Raw genomic sequence first — 16,188 nt, 5'->3', positions numbered from 1 at the left:
CTCATGATGGGGAATATGAAAATACTTGCCCCAATAGAGTGAAGTATTTTCAAAGGGGGGAATGTTAGGGTTAAGAAACAACTTTTGATAATGAGATGGGAGATTCATAGCCAAATATTATCATGTATATAATAAAGGAAAACATAAATAAATGATAGAAGGATGGAGGAGTGACAAGACGGACCTTGAGAGATAGAACAGGAACAACTTGAGCCTTGTTAGGAAGATAAGATGGATAAGGTGGGTTAGGACTGAAGCCAAGAACTAATTAAAGTCAAGAACTGAAAAGGAGCATGCGCCAAGGAGAAGAGGTGAAAAGTTTAACCCTGAGGATGACTCCTTACTTCATCTGGAAGACCCCCGGGACGACCACCAGAGAGCACCACGCATGTGCAAATGGGAGGAGAGATAATTAGCATACGAAGCGAGGCTGATGTTGTAAATATTAATAAATACTAATGAATATGTAACTTTTAGGATATTAATAGCGATCGGGATGTAACGGGACTTGAAGCCAGATTTGGGCACCTGCCCCTGGTTTCCAGCGCTGAATAAAGCACCTTCATATAATCACGCTGTGGTTATGTGTCTGCTACGCTAACAATGGTGATCAGACCCTCAGAAACATTGCATTCAGCAAGAGCTGCAGGGAGCAGCAGGATGAAGCAGTATCCTCTGTGGCACTGTCAGAGTAACCAAAGAAGAGCTTCAGGTTTTGTTGCTTTCAAAGTAACACTTTCAGCTCCCATTTTCCAGCGTTCAGATCTTGGTGAGCTGTGTGGATTCAGACCCCATGCAGTGGAGTGTGATGCTAAAATCCCTGAGCCACCACTTCTGTGAGCGAAGCAGATGCCATGCTGTCTGATGTGCAGACAGGTGGCACATGGCAACACATGCTGATGCTGGGAACAGACACCAGCAGTGGAGCAGCACTGTGCTGCAGAGAAAAGTCTTTGCTCATCAGTACCTCCTCAGCTGTGTCAGCATGCTCTTAAGGCTCCCACATCATTAAGGCAAGTGTGAAATTTTTATCTGTCAGGTTTCCTTCTCCAGGGGAGAAATGGTGAAGGTTGTATGAAAGAAAACAGCACCCAGCTGATTGACCCCTTCTGAACAGTTGGCAGTGAGATGCATGGGATGTTTGGACAACCCTCTTTCCCCAGCCTCCCCTGCTTTGCTTCAGCCCATGGCTCGGTGAGTTCCTCACCAACCACCCATGGCTGTGCTGAGCCTCTGGTCACCCTCGCAACCCAGACAGGAGGCTGTCCAATGTGACAGCATCAGCTGAGCTCTGCTTTGCAGCTGGCATCAAGACAAATAAGGGGCCTGCAGAGAAGGCCCTCGTGTGCACCACTGGGCTGGTGGGGCCAGAGCCCTTCCCTGAGGGAAATGGGTATAGGCGGTGTGTTCCTGGGCACCTGCCCATGTGGGAGTTATGCCAGACTGTGTCCCTCTGAGCAAGTTTCTCTCCCACCCAACCTGAATTTTCCTTGTGCAATAAAATCATTTCCTCCTCAGTCTGACCTGAAAAACATCTTTGAAAAGCTGAGGCCTGGTGGGGACAGTCTGTCACTGAGTTACACTGGGGAAGAGAAGTAAAGAATGCAGCATTGCCAGCAAGGTATGTGGTGCAATGAACAAATTAGCAATAATAATAATAAAATAACTCTCACTTGGATTTCTGCTTATCAAACTTATTAATAATTTCATATTCCATACAGTGAGCTGCATTAGCATGATAAAAACAGATTTACACATCTGTCTTCTCTGATGCCTGTCACAATAAAACAGCAATGCAGTGACCATGTTTTGAGACTTCAGACTTGATGAGATTGGTTCATTCAGAGATACTTATCTTAAAAAAAGCCTTTGTTACATTTTTTTTTTTTTTTTTAGTAGACAGTGCCTCTGAACTGGGACTTGGAAAAACTTTCATTTTGTAATGGAATTTTTCTTTTGGTTATAAGCTGGCCATAGCCATAAAGTGAAATTAAGAGAGCTTGATTGAGAGAGAAGAGGAAAAAAAATCTACCTTTTGTTTGACAAAGTGCAGTTATGGGACAAAGGAAGACACATTTGGGATTCATTTCAGGCTCAGGGTTAGAAGCACTCTTTTCTAATCAGAAGCTTACAGGTGAGAGACATGCTTTGTGTCTTTTATGCCTTCCACCAGAACAGATTCAGGTGCATGCATAATGCATGAGGCAAGTACCAGCACTGATGCAGAATAATCCATAAAATATGAAGCTGATGTTATGAATAATTAAAGCACAAACACACTCAGAAACACCTGCATGCAGCTAATAGGATGGGTTGGACTTGGCCTATGGGAGTGAGATAAAGGTAGATTTGAACCTGTCCCTCCTTCCATTCGGGTGCACCCTGGGCAGAGTGCTGAGTACACCCCAGGGCACCACTGCTCCCTCCCACCTGCCCGAGACTGCTCTGGATTTGCAGACCCCTGTTTGGGGAGTGAGTAAATGCATTGACTTTCCTCTGCCACAGCTGCAGAGAGGATATGGTATTTATTTACTTCAGAGAGAATTTTTCCGCATGTTTCCTTGTTATAATATTGAAAAAGCTGAACTTTCAGCATTCCAGTAAGTAAATGGCAGTTTTGTTTAGAGATAGCGAAGAAAGATGAAATATTTAACTTTTATCAATAATGCACCCTCTACATAACAGTGCCCACATCAACACATAATCTGTGACAAACTTTCACAGATCCCCTGATGCACTTGTGTGAAGCTTTTTTTTTTTTTTTTTTTTTTTTTTTAACTTGTAGGAGATAAATAGCTTTGGAAGTTTCCTGCAGAGAAGAGAGAGAAGGGCGAGAACTGAGCTAACAGTATCAGCAGATGAGAAGGTCATATAAATTATTACTGCTTGCATGGCTTGTATGCTAACCCACTCACATGGTGTTACTATTCTTACTTAATACTTTTATGATCTCCATGGAGATCTTGGGTCCGTTATGCTAGACATAGATCACAGACTGGTAAAATACATCCTTGTCCTAAAGAGTTTGTTTTAAATATTGATGAAAAATGGTGGGATCTTTTCTGAACTGTAATTAACTTTTTTTGAACTTGAGTAAACCAGGAGTTGTTAGGGAAAATGTAAAGATTCATAGCAGAGACTTTTACCTGAATCTTTACCTGCACTTTTACCTGAACAGAGCAGAAAAAGGTGCTATCATTAATGAGTTTCCAAAACTTTTTGTTAATTCACATCTGTTAGACTGAATTGAATGGGCTCTCTGGGCTCTGCTTTATTATTTGTGACATATCAAACTACAATATACTGCTTTTTTTACTGCTGCTCTTGTGAAGGAGTTCTGGCTGTGTGCACAGCAATCTTAGATCTTTGTTATTTAAATACTTTCTTTGGTGTGTTGGATCCTATGGAAAGTCTGTACTCTGATTGCATGGAGAGACTATGTGTTACTGAAAAACATGCAGCTTTATAGCTTACAAAATCACAGTGCTCTTGCTTGATCACAGAGTGTGGTCTGAATGCTCGAGGGATCAGGTGGATACGGTACATGCACTCATGGGTTTTTGAGTCTGAATCAGTTAAAGAGAAAAAGCTCCAAGAGTCCAAGAAAAACAGTTCTTGCAGTGACAATTTGGTTGGCATATCTTTTTACAGGAGGGGAAGTTTTCCAATGGTTTCAAAACTGTGAATCAGTTCTAGTTTTGCCATAAACTGTGTATTACTGTTGCATCCATTTACTTTTTCTATTCTCAACTGATAGAGCTGAAGTATTTCTCTATTTAAATTAGGCTGTAGGCATTAGACAAAATGAAGTTATTTTTTTCAGTGAATTCTAAAACTAGGACAACGGTTCCTTTGGAAAATGCTGCCTTTACCAAAATACTGCTTGAATGAGCCTGACAAAGCACAAAATGATTATATGTGAATCTCCAGATTATTTTAGCAGACTATTTTGCAGAACTAAAAGTTCTTAAATATTTTTTGTGGCTTGCCATATGGGGTCAGGGATTAACAAATGAACATTTGTGTTTGTCTCTTGTGGTTAGACTAAACAATAAAATACTTTAACATGACCTGTTGCTAGGAAATAGCCAATGACTCTTCTCCACTGCTCCAGAAGCCGTTAGATACTGAGACTCAATGCAAGCATTCTCCACAAACCTCAGTCTTTAATAAGGTAGACCTTCAGATCTGTAGCAAGCCTTCAGACACCATCAGCTATGCTGTTTAAAGAAAAAACAAAACCCAATTAAAAAAAAAAAAAATCCAAACAACCCCGTATGTTACTGTGGAGGAGGAGGAGCTATCTTGAAACTCCTGACTTGAGTTTTCAGTTCAGTAATCATTCTCAATGGTAAATAGATGTTCTTCATAACCTTGACACTTTTTCCTATGTTAGAAACTAAGGAGCTGCAGTGGCAACGAGACAGACAATGGTAATTATGCATCCAGCATCTTTCAGAGGTTCAGAGGTTGTGGTGTCTTTCTTTCCCACTGTCCGGTTAAGGTGTGGCTTGGTTTTCAAGCCCTTCACTATTTTTCAAATTATTTTGTTAGGGAACAAATTTCCTGGTAGTTCTGGCTTCCTGAGAGTAAGGAACAGATTTTAGAATGTAGATTAGGCTTCCTTTGCTGTAATGTCTTTAGGTTTTGGACTGCTTTGTCACAGACTGCCTTAGAACTTCACAGGTATCCTGTTGGCTGTACTGACAGATAAGATGTTCTTCACATAAATTACACTTTTATATATATATTTTCCAAGTATTTCTTATAATAGATAGTAAATGAATATAAACAAAATTGCAAAATATAATCACCATCACCCAGTCACAGAAAATGACTATACACAAGCAACATGTACTGGCAAGAATAAGGTTGTTGAAAAATGATTTTTTTAAAACTACTTTAAGTTTGCTTTTAATGATGGTCTTACAACCTTTCCAAACACTTTTGATCTCCAAACCTGTTTTAAAGAGGGCCAATGTGTACTGATGAATTCTGCTGTAAGCACTTTAATATTAAAAAGTAATTGCTGTACATACAGAGCAGCTGCTGAAGGGACAGATAAAATCAGCATGTTTATGAATTATTATGTCCCCTTTCAATAAAGATTTGAAAAAATGATGTGTTACCTGTGTCCTCTGAGAATGTGTCTACATGCAAGGAAAAGCCATACTTATTTTTGCTGTCACAACCACACTTCTAGGAACTCGTCCACACCACCAGACTCATCATAAAATAGATGGATGCTCTAATGGTCTCGTTCACATGAGTTCACAGTGTTATAGAGTGACTTCAGAGCCACTGGAGGTACCTCTTATTTATTAACATTTGAGATCTAATAGGTTGGTCTCTTGGTGGGTCATTTTGCCTGAAGGACCCGCAAATCTGCTGCAGTAAGAATCTTGCATAATGCATATAGGCTCTTGTATAATGTTCTGGTATTAATACAGTGCACATAGTTCCAAAAGAGACCTTGCCAAATCATTAAAAGGAACTTGCAGAACACTGAATTTTAATTGCTCTTGGGATACTGAGAATAGCATTGATTGACTAACTTTATGCAAGTTTATTAAGAGTTGTTAATCTAATATCTAATTAAGGGACATTATTTTACTTTTTGTACAGTATCTCTGTGGTTTCATTAGTGATGTTTTAAGTGTCATTTTTCTAATGATTTTTGTGCACCAAAAGGAAAAACTGTTAAATTTGGAGTAAGCCACAGGACAAGTGATAGTGAGATTCAGAAGTCCTGAAAGGTGGAGGCTGACTGTTGGCGGCAAAGGTGAGGTTACACTGTGTAAGCAGTAGTAGGATCAGGTAGCTTTGTGCAGTATTGGAGATTGCTGTCTGTTATAAGCCTTTCCTCTTAAAAATCCCTTTGCAGAGAGGGTAACTTAGTGAGATTCAGAGTAGCCTGAAGAGGACGTTAAGGTAGAACAGGCTCTGTCATGTCAAGCTGGTAGGTTGGTTTCCTGAGGGTAAGATGGCAATGGAGAGAGTTGCGATAGTACTCAAAAAGAACAGTGTCCAAATAAAATTACTTTGTCCTGCAGAACCTCCACAATACAGCTTGTGATCCTGTGAAAAGTTAATTTTAACATTAGTGCCAGTGGTTCAGGATTTATCACCTTGCCACTTGTGTGTGTCTGTAGGACTGGGACTTAGGATGGGGATAGAGCAGATTAGACAGAACTATGTGAGGATTTCCTTTTCCCTCCTGTGCTCCAAATCAGAGGATCGGTTAGCTTTGAATTTCATTCACAAGGAGACTCTGCAGACTAAGCAAACATAGATTTTTATCTAGGAAGAGAAAATGCTGATCATGTAGCTTAATAGAATATGTCTTTTAGCCTTGGAATCTTTCTATTGAAAAGTGTAATATTACTGGATGTTTTGGGAATACAAATTCCTACTGCCGTGCGTATGTCATGGTTGGATACTCTGTTGCTTTATGTCTGTCTTCATTTTTTAATGAAAGGAGTAAAATAATATAAATTTCTAGCCATGTTCCAGGTAGGATATATTCCTGAGATAACTACAGTGAAGGACAGAAAAGTCAGGGAGACTGAATTTCAAGAGTCACAGAATCACAGAATAGTCTAGGTTGGAAGAGACCTCCAAGATCACCGAGTCCAACCTCTGACCTAACACTAACAAGTCCTCCACTAAACCATATCACTAAGCTCTACATCTAAACCTCTTTTAAAGACCTCCAGGGATGGTGACTCAACCACTTCCCTGGGCAGCCTATTCCAGTGACTAACAACCCGTTCAGTAAAGAAGTTCTTCCTAATATCCAACCTAAACCTGCCCTGGCGCAACTTTCGCCCATTCCCCCTCGTCCTGTCACCAGACACGTGGGAGAATAGACCAACCGCCACCTCGCTACAGCCTCCCTTCAGGTACCTGTAGAGTGCAATAAGGTCACCCCTGAGCCTCCTCTTCTCCAGGCTAAACAGTCCCAGCTCCCTCAGCCGCTCCTCCGAAGACTTGTACTCCAGACCCTTCACCAGCTTCGTTGCCCTTCTCTGGACTCACTCAAGCACCTCCATGTCCTTCTTGTAGCGAAGAAAGGGTAGAAAGCTACAGAACCACTTCTGGCTGGTTGGACAGGCTGGAGAAATTGATGTATTTTGCATTGCCTATGGCAAGGATAAAGGGTGAGGCTAGATCCCAGGTGGAAAAATGGTGGAGAGCCATTAAAAATTGAATATTCCTATACATGCATGTAGCTGGCATAAGATCAGTAACAAATAATGAAAACATTGACATATCCATTTTAATTACTCATTGTTATAATAGGGCTAGCTAAGGGTAGAGATTTTTTGTACTTCATATATAAAAGTAATCTTTAGTATGAAGGATCTTGTCTGTAAATAAACAAGTAACATTATCTACTGCATTTCATTTAATGAATAATTAACACATGCAAACTCAAAGCCCTAGAAATGTTTCATTTGGTTAGTTTTGTACATGTACCGAAAAGTCCTGGAAAATACCCTGATCAGACATTTTGGTGATCATGACATTATTGACATAATTTACAATACATGAAAGAAGTGATTGAAAAAGAATTCAGTACTTAGAAGCCAATTATTTAAAAGTTATTTGACTTCACTTAAATTTGTCAATAATTGCAGCTAGTTGTAAACCTGCTCAAAATAGCAAGTTCTCGGATCAATATCAAGGGTGTCATTGTATGAAGGTTGGGTCAATTAAATATCCATAAGGAAGAGAGCCAGCTGTGAGAGCTGCTAGTATTGCAGAAGGCTTGTCCCATAGGAAGGTTTACTGAAATTCATCTGGGTATTGGCTACCATTCTCAGTATGCCTCCAACGTGTGGCATTCAATTCCAAAACCTTTCTACTTTGTCTTCACTAAGATCTGTCCCTGCAGACTAGGCATGCTAAGATTGAAAAATTAGCTCTGGACAGAAATAAAAGAATGCAGAGAACCCTGCAACAGCAAACAGTCTTGCGGTTCCTTCCACAAGAAGCTTATTCATTTGTGTTTCCAAAGGAACTTTAAAATTATATTTGTATGCAGCAGAGTTCATTATTAGCTTTTTCTCTGATCTTTTAAGTCATCATAGTTTTTTTGATCACAGTCTTTGGAGTGAAGTTACTAGGCAGAAAATTTGGTCCCTTGCTTAATTAATAAAAGTTGATTAAAGCTTGCACTGCAAAGATAGTAGTGATGTAAGAAGAAAGATGTTATTTACTTCGTATCAGCATCCTGGGCAAATAGGCAAGATGTAAAAAGTACAAGGATGGTTTCCATGATCTGGAAATTTGCTGGAAAAAGGCTAATAATTAGCAGTGTGCTGCCTGAGCAGGATACATCTGTGTGCATTTGTATTAATTATTCTAAAAGACTGTTTCAATAAAATGTTTCAAATTACTGTCTATTTTTATTCCCCACAAGTCTCAACAAATACCCAGGAGAGTGAATGTGTTTTTCCAAACAAAGGCACTACAATAGCTTAACATGGATTTAATTTTTGTAGAAAGAGATGAGCTTAGCAGCACTGATTTCATATACTGCACTGATAGCGTTTAGGAAGTTTTAATTGTAGACTGGAAAATTCTCCTTGCCTCCTGACTCTTGGATAGAGAACTACAGGGTGCCGGGTCTGCTCCAACTGCTCTGCACACTGCAATGATGTTGGCTGCAAGAAGATGATTCTGCTAGTTTAGCATATATCGTGCTCTTCCCTAAACAAACAAACAATAAAATTAAACAAATAAACAAACAGCTGGTGTCTGCAGCAGTCATGCCAGGAAATCAATTTTGTAAATGTCAAGATAGTGGACTGGAATTTTCCAAGGAGTCTTAGAGCATTAGCAGCTCAAGTGCCATGGAAAACCTACCCTATATATTCTGAATCTTAGGTAGCGAGAAAGATGTAATTTACCCCTTTGAAACACCCTAGGCAAACAGGCAAGATGGATACACAAATATTTTGCTAGACAGAACAGCTTTCATTCTTCAAAGCAATTAAGTGGTAAGGATGTTCTTTCACACAATCTGTCTTTCACCATTTTATCAGACAGGAACTTCTTAGTTGGGATACCAACTACTTTCCCTTTTATATGCAGACTGCTGCTGAAAGAAATGCTTTCTGATTCTGATTTTAGAGAATTGCATACAGTGCGGTTGGTTGTATGTCTCTGAAAACTACGTTTGACTCAGGTTGCTTTTTTGTAACAGATCAGGTGCCTGGATATTTCCTAAAGAAACATTTTATGCAATTTGTTTAGTGCTTTCATGGAGAAAATCTGTTTATACATATTCTTAGTTCATCTCCTCCCTATAGTACCTGAGGATATTTCGATTCTGGGCTCTTATTCCACAGTTATGTGTTGTGCTGCAAAGAAAAATATATTTCAAGGATGTTTCATATTCTCCCTCCCATCCACGAAGTCATAAATTATGTTTTGCTGTGTATTATTTAAATTATATTAGGAGTGACAGTCCTGATATCTTAGTTGTAATGAGCAAGTGGATGAGCAGAAAATATCTGTGATGTCATTGCAAAGGTGATGATGTGCATTTCATGTCTATGTGTGCACACAGGTATTTGGAGGCAAGAACATAATTTTGCATGTAAGCCTATAATTGATTTATCTAATGTTCTTTAAAAAATAAATAAAAAACAAATGCCCCTGAAATAGCTAACATGAAGAAGGAGATTGCTATTGAAGTATCTATTACTTTGGTTTCCTCCTCATTACTGAATCTGATCGGAAGCTTTTTATTTCAATTTATTCTCTAAGGTGGCATGCTGAGAAATGACGAGGTAAATTTGCAGTTTGTGTGTAGTGAATGTTTTATAAAAGTTGTTAAATGTAATTAGCCAAGGCAGAATACAGTGGGAACTGTAGTGTAAAAATGACATAACTGTCAAATGCGCTAAATTCAGTATTATATAAATTAAGGCATAGTTGTAAGCAAAATAGGAGTTGTTTAGTTTTGTTTAGTATATCCAGCTGAAGTCAAGTAATTATTTCAGCATACAGAACATCTTTGTATCTGTTGTAAACACAATGAGGTTAGTAGAACTGTAGTTCTATTCATGGGAAATATTCATAAGTTGTTGAAAGAAATAAAAATACCTCCTTTCCTTCATAACCCCCTTTTATTTTCTGGACCTTCAGCTTGTGTAAATTAATGCAACTCCATGGAGGCCAAATGTATATCCTAAGGAAAGAGAGTTGGATCTGAGGAATAGAGTGTTTACGGTACCAGCATTAGCACCCTGCTATTACAGGTGTGCTAGGCATCTCTCACTGTCAACAAATTTCTCATGCTCCATCCTAAGCTGTTTCTTCTCTTCACTAGTACTGTTTCTAAAGCCATACCATCCTGCTGGCCAGAAACCTGTTTCAAGCATCCAGTTTCAATTACCATAGTCCTTTGTTCCTATGCCAGTGTTTTCTTTTGGCCATTACCACACTTCTCAGCCTTGACTTTGCCAGCTTTGTTCTTCAGGTAAGTTAGGATCTCCTTTCTTCTGGTTACCACTGATGCCCTCCTCTGCCCCTGCAACAACTGGATCTCATCTTTCTTGATGTCAGAAATATCAACATTGGTGTGATCCTATATTATCTACTGGGCCTGAATATTGCAATTCTATCTTGTGGCTTTTTGAATGACTATGTTTGTTAGTACTATGGGCATACCTGTGAGTGAGATAATCCTGCATGGACTCACTAAGAACCTAAGCACAATGAAATACACATTAGCAAAGGCAATCATGAAACTTTGGATAGTAAACTCAGAGTTTCACTTTGGTAAAAATTCTATTAACAAAGCTAGAGATAACAACTTTTTAGAATCTATTGTGTATTTGATTATAATGAAACAGTCTTTTGTGGTTTCCCTGGTCTTAATGGCTAAGAAAATTTTTAATATTCTAAGGAAGGCTGAGAGGCTTACACTGTGAAAATATGAGAGAGATGAATGGGAGGGAATTGATAGCAATGACAAGATGATTGGTTATTGACAATGTTGTATTGGAAGCTCAAATATTTTAAATTATATCTGACTGAAAGGAATGGCTGACACTCTGCACCTGGAAAGCCTTGTCTTTGATATTTCGTGGAACTTGAGTGTATGTCAGTGGTGTTTTCTATTCAAAATATCTTATTTGAAGAAGGGAACAGATAATCTATTTGCAAAGCACATGAAAGTCAATAGGAACTTGACAAAAAATCACAGAGATTACTCTGAGAACATAAGATTACTCTTAAAAAACATTTAGCTTCCTGCTGTAGCAAGAATGCAACAGTTGTCACATTCCTTGACTTTATTTTTTTCATACTGTCTCCTGTGTCTTCTTGTAAGCAAGGTAAGAAAATGTGGTTTGATAAAATTACAGTTATGTTGGATCAGAACTTAATGGGAAATGGGAGTGCAATTATCAATGATTCACTGTCAAAATAGAAAAGCTGTGATATGCAAACTCCCCAGCAGTCTGCCCAGGCCTGGCACTACTCAGTGTTCTCATTAGCAGGTTAGAGTAAAAAGGAGAAAGTCTGTTATTTAAATGTACAGGTGATATTAAGTACGAGGTCTTGCCTGGAGAAGGTTTAGCATTCAGAAAAAGCTTGATGAATGGAACAAATAGTTTGCAATTCTATGAGGACAAATAAAAGGAGCTAGACAAGGGTAAGAACAATTATCCACGTAAGGCTGAGGAGCAGCAGGTTAGGCAGGTAAATAGTAAACATTGCCCTTGCCTGTGCGTAGCCTCACATAGCTGAAAATCAGCCATGCTTTTTACCTTACCTCCATTTTCATTTCTGAACCTTGTTTTCTTTCGATAACCTGACCATTATTTTTATTTCACCACTTCTTATCAGAGATTCACTGCTTGAATTGTGGATTTTATTGTTTGTTTTTATTTATACTAAAAACTATAACCTAAATCTTTACCTAAGGCTGAAATCGATGTTCTGCAGATTTTCTTGTTGGGAAATGGCTAGTTTTCCAAGACTTGGATTAGACTCTCTGATGCTAGGGTGTCAAAAGCATGCTTAAGCTACACAGTTATTTTCAGACCTGTACCAAAGTCCTTCACATGTTCCCCCAAAAAGTGGGCACCACAGCATTCCTCATCAGTATTCCTCATCAGAACAAAGTTATTGCCCTGGCTACAGTAGACTTGTAGGATTTTTTTGTTTGTTTCACTGCACAATGCTTGCTCCCTGAATACCTTTTTCATCCAAGTGGTCCATCTCCAGAGAGAAGTACCTGCAGTGACTGCATGAATCACAGAATCACAGAATTTCTAGGTTGGAAGAGACCTCAAGATCATCAAGTCCAACCTCTGACCTAACACTAACAGTCCCCACTAAACCATATCCCTAAGCTCTACATCTAAACATCTTTTAAAGACCTCCAGGGATGGTGACTCCACCACTTCCCTGGGCAGCCCATTCCAATGTCTAACAACCCTTTCAGTAAAGAAGTTCTTCCTAAGATCCAACCTAAAACTCCCCTGGCGCAACTTAAGCCCATTCCCCCTCGTCCTGTCACCAGGCACGTGGGAGAACAGACCAACCCCCACCTCGCTACAGCCTCCCTTGAGGTACCTGTAGAAAGCGATAAGGTCACTCCTGAGCCTCCTTTTCTCCAGGCTGAACAAGCCCAGCTCCCTCAGCCGCTCCTCGTAAGACTTGTTCTCCAGCATGGAGAACAAGGGAACATGCTTGTTCTCCAGAATGTGCATCCCGTGGCTCTCGCAGGGCCAGCTGCTATCTGACAGATATTTTAAATATATTCAGGTTCACTGTGACTTTAGTTACGGAGCTGTTTGCTGTGCCTCAGAAGCACAGCCTCCTTTGCAATCCCTGTATGCTGAATATATATCCCTAGCTAGTAGGAACGTGACCATGAAAGATGAAATGCTTCAAGAGAGAGTGGTATTCCCTCAGGAGTACATTTGCTGACGGCAGCCCAAGGAATTGCGGCCAGTGCCTCACCACAATGGTTGTAGCATTTGCCAAACATGTATCTCTTTGTATTGTCTGTGGTGTGGTTTGGATTGGGCTTTTTTGGTTAGAACCACAAATGGGCTGGTGATAGTGGTGCTGATTGCTATCATTTCTCCTTTTTAGCTTTTATAGATAAGGTTAGGTGGGTTATAGGAGAAATTAAGGTTTCTGAGTAACTTCTGTTTATTGGATTTAATTTAACAGGCTCTGTGTGATATTTGTTGCCTACCATTGAAGCAGTTATGTGCACAGGGATCAGGAGGCTCCTCCAATATTTGCAGAAGCAGAGTTCTTTGCAGGAGGTAGCTGAGGGCCCGGCTGGAGGCCGTGGTAGGATGATTATGGATAGCAAAGTTTAATCTGTCTGTTTTCACACATCTTGCACCAACCACAGAACCTGACAAGTGACCTTTTCTTGCTTGTATGACAGAATTTTAAAAAAAAAAAAAAAAAAAAAAAGGAAAAAAATAAAAGAAAAATGCAGTAATGCTTTCTAGCATAAGGAATAAAGTAGTAGAAAAGGTGGTCCTCTTCCTATCTCTGCTGCTGGCTTTCTCTGCAGCCCTGGGCAAGCAGCATTTTCTCTCTAAGCTTTGTGTATTCCTATGCTTTTTAAATTGGCAGGATACTGAGAGCAGGGACTGTTGGTGCTTCTAGAACACAGACCCTGTGAAGCCTGTATTTGAGTGTTGTGCTGAAACAGCACACATGAGAATAATGCACTCTCCTCTATTTGTTTTCAAACTGAAATGTAAGTCGGTACAGCTATAGCAGTTGTTAAACTGGGACATAAATACAGAAGTAAACATTTCTATTTCTGAGAAATTAACCAGGCAAAAAATATTGTTCCATTTGGAGTTCAGAGTTTACAATGCATATTGCCACATAAGAGTGAAGTTATGGTTGAAAAAAAATGTAGACTTTAAAAAATATAGTTAAATATTTCAATAAAACTCGAAATTAGGGCTGTATAAATTTAAATGTAACTTCCTTATCTTCTCTTTCATGGTGTTGTGAACTTCATAGCCTGAAATTTCTTTCAAAATAGTGGAGCTATGGCGGGTAAAAATACAGCACTGCTGTGAATAAAAATTACCACTGCTTCTCAATGAGTTTTTGTTGTCAAGAGGCTCTGAAAGATAAGCATTAGGTAAAGACAGAGGGAAGAAATGACTACAGACGTGGAAAAAAGATAGAAAAAAGGGACCTAGAGTCATTACCAGAGATTATTTTGGTCACTATAAGTAGCAGAAACAGAATGTCTTCAACACTGTTGAAAGAATTTTCTGCTTAATGGTTCATTATTTTATCATTGTTTGCTTTGATTGATTTTGCTACAAGGTTTATGGGCATTACTAATCCAACAAGTGAGGTGTGTTATCAAAACAGCTCACCCAGATTCCTGTAGCAGCAGCTGTCCACTTGTACCATATAATTCAAAACTAAGCACTATCTGCTGACACTTTGAACAATTTCTCTTTTTGACTAGTAAAACGTTATATACCCCTGGAAAATTCATGCACATCCAGCCAAATGCGAATGTGCCACAGTCACTAGAAAAAAAAAAAAAAAAAAAATCCTTTTACTATTGATTGACTTTGGATTGAGGACAGAATTCACTTAGAATGATTGTTATTTAGAAGACTTAGGAGCAGAAGATGATCAGGATTCTGGCTTTGATCAGCAAATCAGCAAATGTTCACTTGACTTGTGCTTTTTTTCAGCTTCCTGAAATTTAAATTATGACTGGAATCCCAGGGTCTCCCCAGGGGCTGTAATTCATCCTGAATCCTTTGGTTAGAGTCCTCAGGAGCTCAGTCCTGGGGCTCACCAGGGCTCTGTGATCAGCTGCTGAGGGAACCTGAGGCTAATGCTATAATTCAGGTCCATACTGAGTACAGTCAGATTTCCATTAAAAAACAATCAAACAACAACAACAAAATCTGGACAGGAACTGATTGGAATGTCTTGATATGGACAAGCAGATTTTATTAATATAATGTCCAGCAGAAACTGAAAATTATTCTTTGCATGCATTAGAAGATAAGCCATGTTAAATGGCAGCTGCAAGCCTGTAAAGGAAATTGAAATACCTGCTTTTCTGGCCAGATACCAAATTACTTGGCTTGGATCACATGGATGTTTTTGAATTTGGACTTGGTATCTGATGAACAGAGAAGAGGTACAAGGGAGACATTTAAAAAACATTTAAAATTTGTCAGGTGGGTTCTGACCTGATTGTACTCCATTGCAACCAAAGCTCTTGGCTACTGATTTTATACATTTTAAGGGCCTGAGGGAGGGAATCTAAGAAGGTTTTGTATGAACTATTTGATGCCTACAAGGTACAAACTCAGAAAAAGTTCCCCAAAGAATAATATCATTTCCATGCTGTTATTTGCTTTAAGTAGGCTAAAGATAAAAGAGATTTCCTCCTTCGAAAGGAAGACACTGGAAAAGCCAGCTACATTCCTTTAACTGCCTGTATTTATTGCAACAGCAAAAGGGATCAGAAAGGTACCAAAACCAGTGTTCAGTAGAGGCAGCCAGACTGGCAGTTTGGGAATGCCAAGCCTTATGCTGGGCGCTGTATGTGGATGGGCCCATAAAAGCCACTCGTCCTTGCAGTGATGTCCGGTGGTGGATGGATAATGCCATGAGTTAGTCCTGAGCAATCATAAAGTTTAATGCTGCAGGATCAAAATAGTTGGGAATGGGAGATTCAGCGATGTGGATTCATATGAATGCTTTCTACATAACATAAAGGAACAGCTACTTTTTTAGTTGACCAAAAAAATAAATAAATAAAAAATAAAAATCTGCTTTTCTACACAATCTTATCTCAACGTACGTGGCTAAAGTGGATATAGAATTATTCACCAGAAACATAGATTTTTCTCCAAGGAATGCAAAAAGTTGACCTTGCAGGTCTGAGTGTGGTGAACCCCATTTCATAGTCTGAGCGGGTTGTCAGACAGCGTAGTGATCAGGTACAAATCCCCTGCAGCCAGTAGTAAACATGCACCTGGTTCTCCTTCCAGGAGCAGTGGTTTAAAGCAGGAGACAGAGATCATGATATTAATACAGTTGAGATTCCAAAATGAATGGGTAGTATCTCACTGAGTTGATTAGCTGTGTTAACATTTTATTTTATTTTATTTTATTTTATTTTATTTTATTTTATTTTAT

This window comes from Oxyura jamaicensis, chromosome 14 (genome assembly GCF_011077185.1).
Source record: "Oxyura jamaicensis isolate SHBP4307 breed ruddy duck chromosome 14, BPBGC_Ojam_1.0, whole genome shotgun sequence".
Classification (NCBI taxonomy): domain Eukaryota; kingdom Metazoa; phylum Chordata; class Aves; order Anseriformes; family Anatidae; genus Oxyura; species Oxyura jamaicensis.
This window is presented reverse-complemented; position numbering follows the sequence as displayed.